At 38.6% G+C, this 21,590-nt stretch overlaps 1 pseudogene; it reads right to left on the bottom strand.

The window, feature by feature from the left end:
* Positions 1-4,070: 4,070 nt before the first annotated feature.
* Positions 4,071-6,651, bottom strand: LOC149261123 (UNC93-like protein 1 pseudogene; annotated as a pseudogene).
* Between the last annotated feature and the right edge of the window lie 14,939 nt (positions 6,652-21,590).

The raw sequence follows: 21,590 nt of genomic DNA, 5'->3' as shown, positions 1-21,590 counted from the left end.
TCTATTATGTCAAAGCTCGGACCATAATACTCCGTCTTTGTGTCTACATTTCATTCAGTAAGGCTCGCAACAGGTAAATCCTACACTATGCCTTCTCTCAAAGAATTTATGGAGTCCCTTATTTTTGAGCAAGATAAACTCATTGGCATGGGGAAAATCAAACCTCCAAAAGCACATGCACTTGTTGTGCATGATGGCAGCCACAATAAAAATCACAGATCTGATTCAAATCAGAAAAATCAGCAGCAAAAAGACAAAGGAAAAGCACATTCCCATCCAAAGAAGGAAGGGTACACCAAGCCCTTCAATGACTCCTCCGGCTCGAGAAATGAGAAAGGGAAGAAAGGAAACAGATGCACCTACTTTCAAAGAGGATTCCATCCAGAATCCTCTTGCATGAAGAAACAAATTGACCAAATGGCAGAAATCCTTCAGAAGCACAACCTTGGGGACCACATCCCTCAGGGCGCCAAGAAGAAAACTGAGGATCCGCAACACGGGAAAGGTAACAATTTTCATGCTTTAGTTGCAATTAATTCTTCTCCTGATGCATGGATTATAGATTCTGGTGCATCACATCATATGGCTGCTGCAAAGGAAGTATATTCCTCTTTGGATGCATGCAAAGGACCTCCCATCCTCATGGGAGATGACTCACCTATTGAGGTCACCGGAAAAGGTAGAGTGGAACTTTTACACGGAAGCTTTGAAGATGTGCTTCATGTTCCAAAACTTTCGGTAAACCTGCTTTCAGTTTATCAGATCACTCATTCCGACACCGGAAAGAGAGTGGAATTCACTACAGATGCAATGAACATATATGATCTACATAACAATGACAAAATTGCAACTGGTGAGGTAAACAATGGAGCCAGACTGTATACATTTTCTGAATTTATTGAATCTGAATCCTCCTTATTGCTTACACATGCTGATGATAGTAGTAGGCTTTGGCACGAGAGGTTTGGTCACTTAAATTACAGGTATATGCAGCAGCTAAGCAAGAATGAGATGGTGGAAGGCTTGCCAAACATCAGTTTCTCCAAAGGAGTTTGTGAAGGGTGTGTTCTTGGCAAACATCCTAGAGAAAAGTTTGACACCGGCAAGACTCACAGAGCATCCTCTCCTCTAGATCTGATCCATAGTGATCTCATGGGGCCTTTTCCTCATCCTTCCATCAATAAAGCAAGGTATGTGCTTACATTTATTGATGATTTCTCACGGTATACTTGGGTGTATCTTCTTAGGAACAAATCTGAAGTTTTTGAGCACTTTGAAGATTTCAAAGCACTAGTTGAGACACAGTCAGAGAGAAAGATCAAAGCCCTCCGTACAGACAATGGGGGGAATATGTTAACACAGCACTTCAGAACCTTTGCCTTCAGTCCGGCATACAGTTGTAGTATACAGTTCCATACACTCCGCAGCAAGATGGAGTTGCTGAGAGAAAGAATCGATCTCTCAAAGAGATGGCTTCCTGCATGTTGCATGCCAAGTCACTGCCTCATAAGCTTTGGGCCGAAGCACTTAATTGTGCTAACTACATCCAGAACAGATCTCCTCATAGGTCTGTCAAGGATCAGACTCCCTTTGAGGCTTGGAGCGGCACTAAACCAGAGGTCACTCACCTCCGTGTTTTCGGCTCTCGAGCATGGGCCCGGATCCCCTCTGAAAAGAGGAAAGCTCTTGATCCACAAAGCATTGAGTGCATCTTTGTTGGATACCCTGATGGTGTGAAGGGATATCGACTACTGATTCCCTCTACGGACAAGCTCATCACTGAGCGAAGTGTCAAATTTAAGGAAAGTCTCTCGCATGCACCTCAAGCGCCGCATGCAGACACTTTTTATCTACCTCATATCCGAGATGATGACTCAGTGCATTCAGATGCAGATACAGATCATGCAGATGCCGAGGAAGAGCATGCAGATACAAAGACAGAGTCTTTAGATACAAATCTAGTGCATGCAAATGATGATCCACATCCAAGCCCAGATCGGGCTTCCAGCAATGAATCATATTCCCCTGTCATAAATCAGAGAACAAGGAGCTTACGTGAGATATATGCACAAGACCAACCAGCTGCAAGAAATGGTCTTGTGGGGAATAATTCTGATCTGCAGAGGACTAGCTCAGAGTTTATTGAGCCTCCTCTTGTTCTCACTGCCACTGAACCATCGCCCTCCTGGAATTGTCATTTGGTTCAGTCTTCTGATCCACAGTCTTATGCTGAGGCTACTGGGCATCCATCTTGGGAGTCCGCCATGGAGGAGGAGTATAACTCCCTCCTCGAGAACCAGACTTGGGATCTGGTCCCCCTTCCTTCAGGAAGGAAACTTGTCCGATGCAAATGGGTCTACAAGACCAAGAGTGCTGTAGATGGGCAAATCACCAGACGGAAAGCAAGGCTAGTAGCCAAAGGCTTCCAACAAGTGCATGGCATTGATTATGATGAGACCTTTGCTCCAGTAGCAAAGATGGATTCCATATGCCTTACACTTGCCATTGCGGCTGCCCAGCGGTGGGAAGTACATCAGATGGATGTGAAGAATGCCTTTCTTCACGGAGACCTATCTGAGGAGATCTACATGGAGCAGCCACATGGTTTCATTCAGGATTCATCTTTGGTCTGCAGACTAAAGAAATCTCTCTACGGCCTTAAGCAAGCCCCGAGAGCTTAGTACGCGAAGATGGATTCTTTTCTCTTATCACAAAACTTTGAAAGATGTAAGTCTGACCCGAATGTTTACATGCTTAGGACACATGATTCTCTTCTTATCTTAGTTTTGTATGTAGATGATCTCCTAATCACTGGCAGCTCGGCTTCAGCCATTGCTACAGTCAAGAGGGCCTTGCATGATAGGTTCTTGATGACGGACATGGGTCCATTACACTTCTTTCTTGGTCTTGAGATCAGCCAGAATGCCACAAGCATCAAACTCTCTCAAGCTAAGTATGCACGGGATCTCCTCGAGAGATTTCGCATGACTGACTGCAAGCCAGCACCGACTCCTTTTCTGTCTGGGGTCCGCCTTGAGGATGGAGGTGACACTCCATTAGTTGACAGCACTCTCTACTGACAGCTAGTGGGGAGCTTATTGTACCTCACCCACTCCAGACCAGATCTCTCATATGCAGTAGGGGCAGTTTCCAGATACATGCAGGAGCCGCATGAGCTACACTGGAATGCTGCCAAGCGCATCCTCCGATATGTGCAGGGCACCATCACCTTCGGGATTCACTATGCAGCAGGCACTGCATTGAATCTCCTTGGCTTCACAGATTCTGATTGGGCGGGAGACAACATTGATCGCAAGTCCACCTCCGGATATTCACTCAGTCTAGGATCTGGCCCTATCTGTTGGTCGAGCAAGAAGCAGGCTGCTATTGCTCTCTCTTCAGCTGAGGCTGAGTACCGAGGAGTAGTCAACATCACCATTCAGGCTCTGTGGCTACAGCACTTCCTCACTGAGTTGGGCGTCCAGTTCAACCAGCCCATTGTCATCTGGTGTGACAACCAGAGCACTCTCAAATTTTGCAGGGATCCAGTACAGCGGCAGCGGACGAAGCACATAGAGATCCATATGCACTACATCAGAGACTTAGTACATCATCGGGTCATTGATTTGCAGTTCTGTCCTTCAGTAGAACAGACTGTAGACATTTTCACCAAGACATTCACTGAGCAGAAGTTTCGCTCTTTGCGTGATCGTCTTGGAGTGAAGGACACGATTGCTTGGTAACTGTATTTTTCTTCCTCTTCTCTTTTGATTACATTGTATTTTGAGGGGGGGTTTTTCCCACGAGGTTTTCCCTCTTTCCTCAATTTTAGTACAAGTTGCACTGTATTTTGGGTGACCTTTGGCCTTAGTTGCCAGGGCCCATTTTCTATTTTTCCCCATAGTGGTGTTCAGGGGGGGTGTTGGAACTACTACACACCTACATGCAGACTCTTAGTTAGAGCATGTGACTGCATGCAAGATTCCTTTTGCATGTTGGAACTACTACACATCTACATACAGACTTTTAGTTAGAGCATGGGATTGCATGCAAAATTCCTTTTGCATGATTTACTCCTTGATTTGCTCCTTCTTTAACTCCGCAACTGACTAGTTATCTCCGGAACTTGTTGTAGGTGTTGAGTCTTCTCATTGATCACCACTATAGTCATTACCTTGGGATCTTCACCCAGTAATGCTATATCATGAGCATTGTAACATAATTTTCAATTGAATCATTCTTTTCTTCTTTCGATTTTCTTTTAGTGTTTTTGCTCTGCAAAGCTGTGTGTTCAACCTTTACTAGCTAGATTCATCTGTGCAGGTTTTCTAACACATTTACATGTTTCTCCTCATCTATACTCATATTATAACAGATCTATTTGAAATGCAAAACAAGTTACCAGAATGACCACTTGTCCACCATTTGTAACAAATATGCGCCCGCACATCTTTCAAGTACCCATTATCATATGTCTATTATCTATTTGACGTTGCATAGCTAGTGATTCTATTTCCTCCGTTATCACTGTGTCTCCTCATCTATAATCATATTACAACAGATCTGTTTGAAATGCCAAAAAGGTTACGGGAACGACCACTTTTCCATCCTTCGTGACAAATCTGTGCCAGCACATCGCTATAGTCGAGTAAAGAAAACATGTTCAATTGCTGCCATGGCAGAAGGTAAAGCAAAAGTCAGAAGACTTGGAAATCTAGATTCAAAATCTTGAATCCATCCGTTTGCTCTAAGCAAATAGAAGAAAGTCTATTTTGAGATAATGTAATGACAGCTTTGTATCCCAAAGCATATTCTTGAATCCATCCGTTTGCTCTAAGCAAATAGAAGAAAGTCTATTTTGAGATAATGTAATGACAGCTTTGTATCCCAAAGCATAGCATTTCTGAGCCTCGAGATAATGTAATGATAGCTTTGTATCCCAAAGCATAGCATTTCAAGCCTCGAGCAACGTGAGTACAATATTTTACAGAAAAAATACAATAGACCACGCATGCATATTTGCACAATAGATACGACATAGCACACGGATATATTTACAGAACAAACACCACAAAGCACACATGTAGGGCAAAAAACCAAAAATCCCGAAAAACTTTACAGTACATAACAAGGCTTCGCCACATGTATAACCATTAACTCGTAAGGTTTTCCGCCCAAAGAAACGCTCGTTTCTGAGAAATTGATCAACGCATCGCGTTCTGTACATGTTGTCAATGTACAAAACTGTTTTCTTTCAGCTTGATACTTGCTTCCCTTCATCTTGAAAGTCTGCTTCTTTGGGTTCAGTGGAAGTAGCAGTCTCACCATCATCTACAGCCAAGGCAATGAGGATAATCAAGAACGGGTAGCTGATTGTAACAAGACTCCAGTTGATTATGAGCTCCTCCAGCAGAGAAACACTCTGCCTGTCCGTATGCCACCCCACCGCTGTTCCTGCACTCTGCACGGCTTTGAAGAATCCATTGTATCTGCTCAGAGTATGGGAGTCATCTGCCAAAGCTCCGATGATCCAATAACACAGAGTCTGGAACATGGAGTCTAGCAATCCATAGCTAAAATATAAAACAAATGGTCCTGCAAAAGCAGCCCCGGAGTCCCTTAAATCGAGCAGCTGCAAGGGCTTATCTCTGCTATATCTCAGCTGATTGGCGAGGCCACCTCCCCAGATTGCAGTCCCTAGTACTGCAACGATGGCCACGCCCAGGTTCCCTCTTTTCTTCCTCGTCAGGGAGTTGAAATCGAGAACGTACCCAAGTATGACAGACCCTAACATTTGAGCACCCCAGAAAGCAACATTGTTTAACCCTCTGGTCCTCACTGTAAAGATCTTGCCATTAACATTGTTAAATTCATAAGTGTAAAAGAACTTGCTGGCCCATGCAGCAGGGAAGAGCAGCATCATCTTCCAGTTGGCGAATAGCTTGAGAACTTCCATGACCTCTGTGCTAACGTTGGAGTATTTACGCAGAGTCGGCTTGCTGCCATCGCTCCTGACCACTTTGTTGGGTGGAAGCAAGGCCAAGCTCACAAAAGCCCCCGAGACCATGAAACATATAAAGCCTATATAGGTACCGTCGGTAACAGACGTGGCTGTGCTGTGATAATTCAATATAAAAGGAACGAAACCGCCTACGACTCCTCCGAGATTGTATATAACCCAGAAGAGAGAAATGTATCTGCCTTTCTTGTCCTCGGTCGGATACGAGGTCATGATCGATCCCTGTCCGGCCCAGAACATTCCAGCTCCGACGCCCAGAAACCCGCCTGCAATAACAGGAAAAGTCTCATTGTGGTGATGATTGTAGTGGAGAAAAGAACCGGCGTAGAGAGCATAAGTGCAGCAGCCTGCGAAGATGGTCCCGCGAGGGCCGAAGATGTTGTAAATTCCGCCGGCGAAAATGCTGAACACTGCAAATGTCGCGTACAGGGCAGTGTTGGCATCGTTGGAGGCCTGGTCGTTCTCCTGCCCGCTTCCCCCCAATCCGGAGAGGGCGTTGAACATGCCCGAGCAGCAGAAGCAGACCAGAGATATCAGAAGCACCTGAGTGAGGGGGAATTGTAGCGGAACCATTTGGAATGAGGAATCTTCTCATCGACTCCCTCTTCTTCATCACGATTACCCTTCTTCATCAATAGATATCAAGGCGTCCTGATAATCCCAAAGTGAATTTATCAAGGCGTCCTGATAATCCCAAAGCCAATTCACTTTCAAATTTTTGTGTATGCCCGATAATTGTTCATGGGCTTTGACGGCTCAAATCAGGATTCCTGGGCAGCCCAACTTCGGATTTTCCTTGTGCAGGCCGCTGAGATGGGGATTTTCTATTCATGAGCAACCGTCCTTTAATAGGAATCCTGAATGGACAACTCAGATATTGAATCGTTTATTTCGCCCTAATGAATTGAGAGATGTAGGTAGTATCCTTTCTGTCATCCACAAGTGTTACACAGATTGGAAGGTGGCATGCACACATGGACAGAGACAATTGACGCTCGCAAGATTTCATCTTGCAATTTCCAATTTTGAAGGGTCCATTCTGGCTCGTCATGGAAGGATATGAAATTATTTACCAAAATTTAAAATTTAAAATAATTTCTCACATTTAAAATGAAATGTGTTTTTCATTATTATTTTTAATTTTTTTTAAATTATTTCATTTTTTTTTCAATTGAGGCCTTTTCAATTGAGGACTTTTCAATTGAGGACTTTCCCTAATGTATTTTACTTGTCATTGTTTTTATATTTTTTCTTTATTAATAATATTTCTACATAGGATAATAAAACAAGAAATAAAGTCAGCAACTTTTGTTTTTTCAATTCAAAATCAAGAGGACTTCCCATAATGTATTTTACCTGTAATTGTTTTTATATTTTTCTTTATTAATAATATTTCTACATACGATAATAAAACAAGAAATAAAGTCAACAACATTTTTTGGTATCATGATAAATAAAAAATTTCCATTTTTTATTACATTTCTTTACTTTTTGATCCCATTTTTTATTATTTGATCACTTTGTTAATTTATTTTTTACTTAGGGAGGACTTGAACGCGGATTAGGGCACCAACATCCTCACTCACTCCGATGCCTCATCTAGGTTTCTATCATGATAATGACTTCGATGCCTCATCTAGGTTTCTATCATGATAATGACTTCGATGCTTTATTTGGGTTTTTATCATAATAATTCAAAAAAATACTATCATTTTTATATCATACAATTTTATTGTTATAGAGGTTACGTATCAATGCGTTATTTATTTATTGAAATTACATTTTATTAATATGCATTTATGATCAAAATCTTTACTTGTTATATATCATTTTGATTTAAATTTTATGAGCTTGTTAAGCTATTGTTTTTTGATCTACAATTAGTATCGACTAATTCTTTATGGCTCCACCCATATATCTTTTTATTTTCTACCCTACTTGCTTGTATTTAATACATGCTTAACTAACTTGCATTTACTATTTGTTTTGGTTGCTTATATTTATGAATATTGCTTATATTTATGAATATTACTTATATTTTTGCTTTATGCGTATTTAATACCAATATGCACCGATGAATATTACCTATATTTCTTCTTTATGCCTACTTAATACCAACATGCACTAATGAATATTATAATATGCACCGATGAATATTACCTATATTTCTTCTTTATGCCTACTTAATACCAACATGCACTAATGAATATTACCTATATTTCTCTTTATGCCTACTTAATACCAACATGCGCTAGGGATAAAAATTGATTAAATGCAAGTATGCTTACGATTTCTTATTAAAAATTGCTTAATGTTATTTTTATTTTTTTATTTTTTTGGAAGAGGGTGTCCCCCATCATGATGCATATGTACATCAATCATTATCCCTATAATTTTTATGGCATAAGCTTATTGTAAGTAATTTTTATTTTATGAAAATTGTGCCTTTGAAGATTTTAAGTAGTTTGATTATTTTTATTTTTGAGATTATTAAACTTCTTGTAAGTAATATTTATTTTATGAAATTGTGTTGTTAGAGATCTTAAGTAGTTTGATTTTAATTTTTTTTTTAGATTTAGTGGTATCCATAATATAATGTTCTATTTTAATTGCTTGTAAAAAGCTCATTGCAATCATTTGAACCAATCACCTTGTACTAAAGAAAACAAGTTTCATCATAAAACAATTTCACTATAATTAACAAATGGTATCCATGACATGGAGGAGTAAATGGTCCATTAAATTCCCTTTATGTGATTCCTATATAGATTATATGTAAATGGTGCAAGTCAATTTCTCTCCATATGATTCATATATAGAGTGCAAGTAAATTGTTCTATGTAATTCCTTCAATATGATATTTGTATAGATTGCAATATTGGTAAGTCTTCTCATATGGTTTTTATGTAGATTATAATATTGGTGAACTAATGAGTTGAGAGGCTCATTCTACTGCCTAGTATGAGGGAATGTGTAAGTTTGTCTCTCCGTCCATGCCCCTTTAAAATAAAAATTATGTTCTAAATAGAAAAATAATGTTGGCTATAATTTAAAAAAAAAATGAATATGTTGTAAGGTAATTAGAAGTAAAAAATGTGTAAATCAGATGTGTAAATCTTATATTTTTCAAAAGCTTTTTGACCAGAGATTTAAATAAACTATTTGAAGACTAATTTATGTGGATATCAACTTCATATATATCATGTATTGAAAAAAAAAATTATTTTTTATGATTAAAATTTTATTTTTTCCTATATATACTTTATTTAACATTCAAAAATATAATTTAAATAATAAAAAATACACACTAAACTTATGTTAAATACCTACATAAAATAAACCTATTCTAATTTATATATATTTGAAATTCTACTTTTCATTTAAAATATAACATTATTAAAAAGTGTAATGTTTAAAGTATACATTAAATTTTAAATCATCTTTCTAGTTTATTTTAAGTGTTTGATATTAAAAATTAAAAAGATACCCTCATCTTCAAATTTATCCAACCTGCATGTTATCACCCATTACATGTTCAAATTCCCACATGTACCGGATATACCACGCTGTTTTCTCTTAATCCAAACATTTGTTTGTCAGCTTTCCGGTTTTGATTCGGGATCGTACCTATTGTTGTATTTAAATATTTTTGTAAACGTCAATGAAAATTGCATGTTTTAACGTACGTGGTGCCTTCGCTTGTATGATCTACTTAAATATTTTGTAAACCTCAACGAGGATTGCCTTAAATATTAGAAAATTGGATTAGGGTTATTTTACTTCTTTATTATTTATTATAATTGTCTTATACGATAGTGTTAAGTATTTAATTTTTTTTATTTAGTATTTGTAAACCTCAACGAGGATTGCCTTAAATATTAGAAAATTGGAATAGGGTTATTTTACTTCTTTACTATTTATTATATTTGTCTTATACGATAGTGTTAATTATTTAATTTTTTTTTATTTAATATTAATTTGTTTTGACCCAAAAAATATACATCTTATTTCTAATTTAATATTTAAAATTTATTTTTTTTTGTTATTTTTTATTATTATTTAAATTTATTTATTTGTAAGGTGATTACTGCTTTCATTTTTATTAGTTATTAATTTTTTGTTTTATTTAACTTTTTTATTTTTGTTTTTTCTTTTTCTTTTTCTATTATTTCCATTTTCATGAATTATAGTTATTTATCCATATTTTCAATTTAAAATGATTATTATTATATTAAAAACATATTTTAATAAATTTAATTACAAATATAAATTTAGTTTAATTAAGTTATATTTAAGCGAAGCTACATGTACTACTTACTATGCAGCCCTTATATTTTTTCATGTTCAATTTTTCAAGTATAAACAAATTTAGAGTTTTAAAAAGCTTTAAAATGTTTGATTTTTATAAATTTAACAATTAGAGTTATTTTAACATTTTATCAACAATTATTATTATAATTTTTACATTATTATTGTTATTAAAATAGTATTTTTTTTTTTTAATTTTTTTAGGAATTTTAGAATAATTATAATTCTTAATAATATCATTATTAATATTATAACTTTATTAATAATATAAATTATTAAGACAATTCCATGGGGTGAGGATAGAGGCAGAAGGTAGTGTGGAGGGGTGTGTCCGCCACTTTGGGATATGCTAACAATAAATGAGGGGGTCACCTCGTGCATGCATGAGCATGTGAGCTCTAAACTCCGATTTAATCATGCAGAGGGTCATCCGTAGGAGGCGAGGACGAAGAGAAGCCCTCCTATGGTGCATTTGATAAGGAAAAAGTTGGTTGTCTCTGTCCATGAGGTCTGGTTGGTTTGGTCAGCATTTCCAGGATTAAAAGGAGGAGGATGTTCTAGCCCTTGCTACATACAAAGCTACTCAATTCCTAGCAGAGCATCATGGCTAGGTATAATGGTAAAACAAACTCAATTGTCAATTGTTGAAGACAATCCCAGTGCTAGTGCCCTATGGCTTGGCACTCAAGGAGATTTTAAGCAAGGTTGAGCATCTACAGGTTCTCACTTGATGTTGGTAGATCGACATAATTTCTCTTGATACACAGAGGGATATAGAGGGCACTTTCTCTCGTCATTAAGGGGCCACTCGAATTCGGTTAATTTTGAGGATTCGTTGAACTTGTCATTTATTTAATTGCATTATCTATGGATGGAATTATTGGCATTTGAAATCCACTACTACCTTTGAATTTTGGTCTTGGACTCCTCCCTAGGAATGGTATCTATTTTGTTTATACTATGGTGGTATGTTTAATCATGTGCATTTGTTGTTGGTGATTGCTCTAAGCACCAATTCAAGGCTCTGGATTCTTTCCTATTGTTATACGAAATCTATGACTATAGACATAAGTGTCTTCCCTAGGCCTGGTGGACTGACCTAGAACAACAGAAAGAAAAGGGCACAATGTTTTCCTTAAAGTAATTGAATGATGGGATGGGGCCTGCCTAGAATCTGTCGTAAGCTTCACTCCTTCCTTGACTTGTACGTTCCAGTCCTAGCTTCAATCGCTATAATTAGAACCTACACAATCAAACCAGATAAGGCAAAGATCTACGACATTTATGTAGCATAATTCAATCACTTCATTCAATAGATCAACATGCTACTGAAATACATGAAATCATAACATCATATATATGAAAATAGTCTACTCTTTGTACTAATGGAAATGGAGAGAGTTACAACCAAAAATAGGAGTTGATCTTGTAGAAGAGCTCCCCAAGTTGACTTGTCCTTTCCTTGCCACAAAGTATGCCTCTATATCACCCTAATGCGTGGAATAATGACTCTGAAAGCAACAACATGAGGGTAGAATCAATCTCCAAAAGCCAACCCCTTGCCCATGGATGGCTATAAATATATAGATGTGGGAGGTAGTTCATGAATTCTTATCCATTTACCAATCAGGCTTGAGATCCAAAAGTGATGGGAGGATGAGCTCAAGGGATAAGATGGTGATCTCTCCAAGGTGGAATTAGGTAAGATTTGAATGTTTATCCAAGGTAAATAGTTGAAACAACCTCAAAAAACTCTAGAAGAGGAAGCTTTAGGATTATTTTAATTTTTCCTGAATTTCTAGAATCAATGCACCCCTAAAACTGAGCAACCTGTTGGTGATCAACACAGGTGTAGAGAGGGTCAACTTGGTAGTCAACATTGGTCCCTAAAGGGCCAGGGTGTGTTGGGCCTTAAAAGCTTGGGAATTCAGAAGTTAAGAGTAGAAACTCAAGGATTCAACAGAGTCGTGCTTAGGGATTTGTGTAGGGATGATGACAATATGTTGAAGGATGTGAATTAATCTTGTTTGAAGGCCTATTGACCAGATGCAACAAAACGGCCTATAACAGATTGCCCCCTAAAGTGTAGAGTCAGAAATGAAAACTGATGACTGAAGTTCTTTACCTTATGACTAGTCAAGATCAAGAACAACCGGTGAGAGCATCATCTGTTACAATACATTTACATCAAGCATTAGAGGAAATTTTAGTCTAAAAGTTCCCATGAAATTTTCACATAATTTCCATGTCATAATATGTAAACCAATCAATATCCTTTAAATTTAAAAAGAGGTACATGTAAATATTTTAGAGGGAAAGGAAGAAAAACTACTTTTTTTAATTGTATTTTTGGCTCATCTCCTTATATATTTACACAAATTCAAAATGTAGACACTCATTTGATGCAAAATTATGCATACTTTTGACAATACCCATATTGATAAAAATTGAAGATACATTAAAAAAATGTGTTCAACATGCTTTTTTAATGTATCTTCAATTTTTATCAATGTGGGTCTTCTCAAAAGTATGTATAATGGGTACTCACTAGATGTGGAATTTAATTCCGCATCAAAGAGTATCTACACTTTAAATTTGAGTAAACCTATAAGGAGATAAGCTAAAAAAAATAGTTTTCTTCTTTTCCCTTCAAAATTCATAACTCTTATTTTATTATTTTAACTATTATTTTATTATGTTGCCTTAGGAGGCCACTTTTAGGCTGAAATTTTGTTTAATGATATCTTTGTTGAGGGAGGAATACCCATGCTCAGCACATAAGCTAACATTACATGTACAATGACCAAAAGACATGTCCACGGATGACTGATGGTGGACCCATGACTAGATAATTGTTTGTATGATCATAGCCATCATACATTGTGATCTTGTATTACTCCTGAAATCATAGCCTGGATGGATGAAACTAGATCCGGGGTCTTCTATCTCATTCACACGACCAACCAATGTATGAGTCTAACCATGTGAATCAATGAGCTCAAGTAGAACACGGTAGACACCATCTGATTACTGACCAACAATGTAAGTCATTAACAAACACCAGAGAAATCATCGATGATGTTAATGGTTCTCAAGGTACTCTAGTACAATCTGTATTATGTGAATCAATGAGTTGATATTGAACACCACATCGAATCCTTTGGTTGAAGGCCAATGATGTAAATTTGTCGTCGAGGGCGAGGAAACTTTCCATTGATGTATGCAAGCACCGGGGTATTGAAGAGGTGTTTCTAAGTCAACTTATGGGATAATGAGTTGATGTCGATAGGAAGCAACCTGTCATAGGAGGGCCTTGATGTATCCCCCATAAACAACATAAAATGTGTATGATGATTTGAGATAAAATGATTAGAATGATGTTGATATGGATCTGGATCATGAACAGCATACATGGAATGAAGACTTAAGAGTATTGTAGTAGATATTGAATGAATGACTTATCTTGAACACACCGGCGACACTAAAATGGAGTTGGTAGCATTGACCCAAAACCAAAATGGAGGCTTTGAAAAAGTATGATAAACCAAAAGACAAACAAATTTCCCAACCCAACAGCCATGAAGATGAAATGGAAGAGTGTCGTGTTCAAGAGCGAATCGTTGCCATTAACAAGTGGAGTATCCCGTTTTCCCAATTTCCCCAACCATTGTTGGTTAGTACCTCTTTATTTCTGAAAAGCTTGAGTAGGATAACATATATGTAAGAACCATGGTTAAAAAATCCATGTAAAATTTATAAAGGTAAAATAAGACCTTGGTCATGGGACACATATTCCAAGCTGAATGTTGGGAAAAAACATAGTGATGGGGATCACTTGTGGTTAATTAATGGCTAAGGAAATTGGCAAAGGAAATGGAAAAGGCTTTGGAAAGACAAGAGACATTTATTGGCATTTTATTTATGAAAATAATGGAAATTAGGAGAAAAGGAAGGTGAAAGGTCACAGGTTGCATGTGAGGAGGAAAATGAAGGAAAATAATGGAAAATGAAGAAAATAAAGGCCTCAATGATAAAAAGGCTTATGAGGATCAATTTGTTTTGGAGCTCTTTCTCTCTATTCTCTCTCTCTCATACTCTTGCACACTTAGATTTTTCTTGGAGCACTCTTGGAGGAGGGTGGCATACTTGGAGTTTTGGAGCAAGAAGGCAAAGGAAGAGCAGGAAAGTGCAAGAGGACATTAGGATTAGCAACTACAATGAGTTTTTCTTGTAGGTACCTAGTTGCATGTATTTTTTCCTCACTAGTTTTGGCATGTATGGAATATGCATATGGTTTCTTGGTTATGAGTTGTCATTGGCATGGAGGATTGCTTGGATTGACAGTAGGGTTTCCTAGCCTTTCCATTTCCTAGATAGCCATTGTGTTGTGCGTTCATTTTCTTTTGTTTTTTGGTTGGTTCTCATGTTCCTTTAGCTATTGCTTGAGTTACTAGTTCTTGGAGCCTTGGTTGGACAAACACCCTAGAGCCCTATAACAGCTTGGGTTGAGTTACTAGTCCTGGAGCCTTGGTTGGACAAATGCTCTGGAGCCCTTAGTGGGTTGAGATACTAGTCTTGTAGACTTGGTTGGAGAAATTCTATGGATCCTGGAAGTAGTTTTGGGATGAGTTGCTAGCTCTAGAGCCTTGGTTGGAACAAACGCACTGGATCCCTAGACAACTTAGGTAGAGACCAATCTAGTGATGGTTAGTGATGTCCAACTGTGAGGTGGAATCACTAGTTGAGGGTTGAGATGGTTTGGCCTTTGGAAGTCCAAGACGTTTTTGATTGATTTGTTTTATTAGATCCCACATTCATGCTTGGAATATGGCATGGGAGTGGTTGACTGAAATAAAGATTTGGTTCAACCTATTCTATGGTCGAGTGGTTCATTGAACTCCCATACCTGTCTGACTTATGAAATTGTCAATAAGAGCTCTATTTCTCATTGGTATTTTATGGGTAAATATACTTGTTTATATGTGGCTTAAATGGTTGTTATATCCCTGATATTTCTGTTGGTTGTACACTGGTTATGAATGTGTTTTATGACAGTGAAAATGTATGGTTGTCATCATGTTTGGTTAATCACTGAATGTATAATGAATATGTGACTTAATAGATGGTAATGTAGTTATTATGATGAGGCATAAATGCTTCTTAGTGATTATGAGATAAGTATGAAACATGTATGCTCATATCTACGTTTAAACCTATAGAGTGCATACTTGTGACATGTTTGATCAAATGCTTGTCATGGCTAGTAGGGATCTAGTCAATTCCTTGTTCAAGTAATTACATTTGTATCATTATTCCACTGTTATCTTTAATTTCTAGAAGTTTCATGGAGTTCTGGGCAGTGACCTGAGCCCTGGGCCAGAAAATTGGTACAAAATTCGGAGTTGTAGGCACAGAACTGCTCGAGGAAGTCCCTAGTCGTAGGCATACCCATGTTGTGAGAGCGACTGGAGGGTCGTAATCACACTTATTCCCATTTCATGGGAGTGAATGGGGAGTTAATGCAGTAAAAAATTTAGTTTGTCTCAAGGGCTATTCACCTAGAAGGTTTGAATGGCTCCTGGGGGTTTTGTAGTAGGTCTATAAGGTCGATGTTATTGTGTTCCATCGACTCCACTTCTTTAACTGACACAGGGAGTTGAATCATATCATAGTAACTCTTCGTCACATGTTTACCTCGGTTGGCCGTTTACTTGGGTAGATGTGGGAGGAAGGTCTTACAATATGATTGATTTGTAAGTTCATCCTTTGGATGAATCCATTAGAGATTATTTAATGAACCTAGAGAAGGAGTGGTCAGGTCCCATCATGATCGATGAGTCCATCAATGTTTGATGTTTTTATGAGTCCAGCGAAGGTTTGATGTTTAACCAAACTTATGGGTTAAACCAATAACACATCTACAACAAGATCCATACAATTTCATACAAGATAGTTCATACATAAATGCGTAAGTTAAATAACATACATTACTAAAGCGACCAGAATAGTCCAACTACAATAACAACATATGCATGAAAACATGTTGTCTCTATTAGATATTATTAAGTGAAAGGATCATCCATACATACACCATTGACAACCACTAGCCCCAATAGTGTAACATTACAGTCAACACTGCCTTCTCCTCCAAAGAGATGTACTTGCTCTACCTTGTGGAGAAGTAAAGGCTCGTCACAATAATCTCTAAGCCTTCTCTAAGCAATTCCTAGCCAAAAGCTTAGCTCCCAAAAGCCTGTACTATGAGTTATGATGTTCTATATAGAGCAAAGGGTGGGGTGAACATTGACATTCTCCTTTGACTCTTGGACTACCCTCTTGACGCTTCACATTACATAGTGAATGTTCACATTCCACTAGTGACACTTGGAATTTCACTTACAACATATTTACCATAACACAATTTCCACATATACCCATATGGGACAAAATAGGCTTGAGTCAGCCTAAGAAGGCAACAACATCACTCGAGGTCTTGGAGAAAGACCAACTCGGTAACCTCCTCATGGTGTTCTTCGGTGATGAACTCATACCAATCTTGGTACTATGGTGTTGTGTCCCCGTAATGTTTGGTGATTTATTTATTGGAGTGTACTCTTGCCTCCATAGATTTTGGGTATATGGTTCTGAAACCTCTGTCTAGCTCATCTTGAAGCATGCACAACACTGTCCTAAGTGTGGTTGGACCACTGATGTACTTCTTCATGTTCTCTGCACTCAGCTACAAGTCATCACTGGTGGCTTCATTCATCAACTCCTCTATGTACCTGTCGACCTCCAACAAGACTTGGTTCTTCCTCATGGCTTGAGTGAGCTTTCTTATTGAAGGGATGTTGTGTGTCCTCACTATGACATCTAGACCCTTTTACGACCGTGCATAGGAAGCCTCAATGCTAGTGATGAGTAGAGGGAGATTCTCATATTTCTAGATCAACATATGAATCTATGCTTTGTCTATCTCTTCCTATGACTTTATCATGTTATGCAAGTAAATCAGGGCACCCTTGTACCTCATTGTCCACTCTTATACATGCGCAATAGTAGCATGGATGTCTTTAGGAGTTTGGGATGTCTTTGCACACTGCTGCTGAAAACCGTATAGATGGACAATCGCTTTGTGCAAGGTGACAAATCTTCTATACAATTTCCACATGGTGGTCTCCAAAGGTTATGTCTATGAAAGTATTACTTTCTTCATTTCTTCCATAGCGAATCATATAGACTGCTCTGTTCTCTGCTTCGCCTCTTGCAAGTCATTTTCCATCTGATCACTCTATGTTATCAAGAACTTGACCGTCAAACTTGTGGCTTTTGCATAAGCCTTAGAAGCCTTGACCATGGTAGCTGGATGTCTCTTGGCATGTTACACAATCACCCTTTCCTCTATGTGCGCAGGTGATGTGTGATCATCCGAGAGCTACTTTCTTCATGCTTGTACAATCCTGTGTTGTGACTTGTCAAATGATAGATTGTACACATCCATGTCCAGATAATCATTAAGGAGAACAAACTCACCTTGCTCACTTGGAACTGTTTTTGATTCTAGAAGTGGTGGAGACTATGGTGGGACCTTAGATTCTCTTGGAATGAGATCCGTGTATTGGTCATGTGGCTCTTGTTCCATTTCCATGTTTGTTGTCTCAATCATCTACTCAACCTACTAAAAAATTTCTTAAACCTGCACCTGCTCATCCTCTTCTTCATGTGTTGGCTGCTCTACTACCTCAACTTGTATAGGTGCAGTTTGCTCTGTCAATGCGCCTTGTCTTTCCTTCTATTCCTATTTCTGCTTTTCTTCCCTTTCTCTCCTCCTGAGCTCTTTCTCTGCTTTCAGCTTCTTCTCCGTCTCCTGCAACCCCCTCTTTGTATCTTCTAACCTTTGCTTCTCTCTCTTCCTCCTTTCTACTCTCCTTTCGTGTTGTTTCCTCTTTGCCTCTATCTCCAAAGATACTTTCTCAGCAAGAGGATCTTCTCTAAACTTGTATCTTTGCTCAACCTCTGCACTCTTGACAATCTTCCTCTTTCCTTTTTCTTGTGCCAATTTTCTGCTCACTTATGTTGTTGTTGTTGCTTCATGTGGTGGTGCTCCCTGTAGTGCTGCTTTCCATTCTACAACTATGTTGACCATTTCATTAAGCCTAGAGAAGTTGTAGAAATAACTCCAAGGATCTTCCTCTAGCCAATGACATGCCCCATGGATCCATGGGTAATACACCTTCACATGGTGGTCCTCGGTCTAGGTATTTGCATCTGTCAAGGTACGGATCTTGTACAATCCAATCCACAAAGGAAGAGTAGGCCATGGTGCCCTCTTCCTCCCATGCAATCCTATTGATAGCCCTGTGGAGATGTGGTATGAAACCTCTTGAATGACCAACTTGTTCGTGGAAAACCTTGGTAGATCATGCAGAGGCTTCTCTCCGCCAAACATCCAGATGAAGGTGCCATCGAGTGAGGCATACCAATCTGCAATGTTAAGAAATTTCTGTATCACTTCTTGGGACATGCAAGGTGGATCCTACTCGAAGATCATCTTGTACAGTAGGGTGATGAAGTGGTTAGACAACCTCGCCATGACTCCTTTATAGCTGCACTCAGAGAGAAACTTGCAATAGATGTTTACAGCATCCTTTGATGGTGTCCATATCCAACCCATGCTAGGGGACTATTGTTGGGCACATATTGCATCAAGAAGGCTTGTGGACATAAATAATATTGATTTCTCATCCTTAGGCAAATTTCGAGCATTAGACACATGTACTTTTAGCTGAAGAGCCAACATTTCTGACTAGTTGAATGACCTTACTTCATTTTCCAACTGATCCAACAAAACCACCCAACTTTGTGGAAATGTCTTCATGCTTTCTTGACCATACAAGCAGCATGCAAAGATGACCAAGAGTTTGTAAGCCTTCCTGAGTGAATTCATCTTGTAGACCTAGTTGGGTGTCACTTTGAACTTCGATGGCTCTTTTACTCGACGCTTCATGATGTCTCTCATGTTCACATTGTTGTTGGAAGTGTAAAACAATGCATCCATGTAGTTCATCAACTATGGCAAGTGATACATCTGATGGTAGTTTTCCGACCTGAAGGTGGCAAGCTGTGTTCCACTGGTACTGCTCAATGTCATCATCTTGCGATCGGTATGTGAGACAATCCAGTCAATGATATATGCATACGGGAAGGCAAGGTACCTTCACGCAACCTTGTACAAGCTTGAATTGTGGAGGTTGACATACACTTGTCGATCTTCTAGATCTTGCTTGAAGCTACCTGCAAATATGCCTTTTATTTCTTGCCATGTAATATTCATGTCCTTCTCTACGAACAATTGTGTGTCTGCATAGATGGGAAAGTTCATTGGCACTTGTTCAACTACATCTCTAGTGTTTTTCTCTATGGTATCTTTGATCCAACTCTCTTGGAAACCGTGCTCCTTATACTACTGAGAAGTTTCTCAACAACTGATGCACTTGGAGACAGAGCAGACACTCATGACAAGAAAATGTCATCTTAAAAACACAAAGCACTTAAAGGATCGATCATGTGACAAACTGGGCAACTCCTGGGAAAGATTGCACAACTCTAACTCTTAGAGCTGAGGGAATGTCATATGGATCTATGCATTGCATAGTCCCAGCTGTCAGTGATAGGTACCGATGATTGGAACTGCACAGAGCACAGTCCAATGTGGTTGTTGTGGACTCAAACTGTGCAATTCGTAGTTCAGTCTGGCTTGATGTTGACGAGAATTGTGCATTTCACAATCCTAGTGGGAAAGACTACGAGTTTGTCTCCTAGAACTGCACAAATCACAGCAAGAGCCAGTGACTGACAGCCTCCACGTACCTCCAGGAGCCAGGGCAGAGCCTTGAGTTCCAGAAATGCATAGTGCATGCCGGAAAGAGCTAGATCCGAGCCAAGGAAACCTAGATTTGCCCAAGGGAAACATGAAAACGAGTAGATTTGAATGCATGAGTAAGGGATGGTGAAGATCTGAGTGAATGGCGATGCATGCAATCAAAACAAATGTAGGAATCATTCAAATAGATGAACAACAAATCTTGTGGGGAGAGTCATCGCAACGATGACCATTAGTGCAAAAATTGGGTTATGCATGTAGCGCTTAAGAAAGGCAATGAAAAACTTGAAATAGAACTTCTACAAGTTAAAACAGACTAAAATTCTAGCTGTCGTTCAATAAAACATGCAAAACAACACTCACACAAGCCAAGGAAACAACAATGACAGAAAAGGCAACAAAAGATTTGAAAAGCAAAACTTACCCGGAAAAGTTGTGTCGATCGAGCTGAAGGTTCCTAGATACCTCGGGAATGCCACAGCTCCAAGATAAAATGTGACAATGAGATTTGGAAGCATCTATTAAATATATTTGATAGATTTAGGGTTTATGACGCGCATGCCAAAAATATAGGAAAAACGACAAGTGGCGCAGTTTCTAAAATTAACTTAAGTATAACTCCTAGTGCTAAAAATAGATCCCTATTTTTTAGGGATGTTTTTTTCTCTTTTGTAGGAAAGGATGCCATGCATGCATGGAGAAATTGCGTAGTTCTGTAGGGAATTTGGCAACCTGTTAGCACATCTATTAGGCAGTAGCTGGGGTAATGCTTCTACACAATTCCTGGGCTGAGTGACTTTGGTTGCCTCCCATGCTTTGTGTAGTTTCCCAGCTGAAGACAAGACGTCATATGGGTCTATGTAGTTCTGGAGTTGAAGCTCACTATTAGGCTACTCTGTTCAATTATTGAGAGCAAGGCTCACTGCTGGGTTGATTTGCGCAATTCTTGAGATCAAGGTTCAATGTTAGGTTGCATTGTGCAATTCCTGAGAGCAAGGATGAATGCCCTCTAGGATTGCACATCTTAACAAGCCAGTTTAAGAGCTGGATGTGACCAAGTCACAGGGTGGTTAGCTTGTGGTTAGACAACAAAGCAAGTAAGAGACATAAGATGTAAAGAAAAAGATAAATTGAAATGAAAACACAAGTACTTGAGTAGTGTAAGACAAGCTGCTAAGATTTAAGGAGGGAGGCTCCAAAACGAAGCGAAGGAAAAATTTTGGAGGGTGGTTGTAGCCGCTACAACATTGGCGACACACTGGTAGAACTCCAACTCTCTATATGGACCTTGTCTCGTGTAAAACGAGTATAAATCCTCTGGAAGTATTGTTCGATTCTTTGATCGTCATGGCTTTCTCACTAGCTTGAGTTAAAGATATA

The sequence above is a fragment of the Pinus tabuliformis genome, chromosome 6 (assembly GCF_031772625.1).
Source record: "Pinus tabuliformis cultivar Carrire ecotype Pingquan chromosome 6, CPIR1, whole genome shotgun sequence".
Taxonomy (NCBI): Eukaryota; Viridiplantae; Streptophyta; class Pinopsida; order Pinales; family Pinaceae; genus Pinus; species Pinus tabuliformis.
Note: the sequence above shows the minus strand (reverse complement) of the source record. Positions and strands in the feature narration are given on the sequence as shown.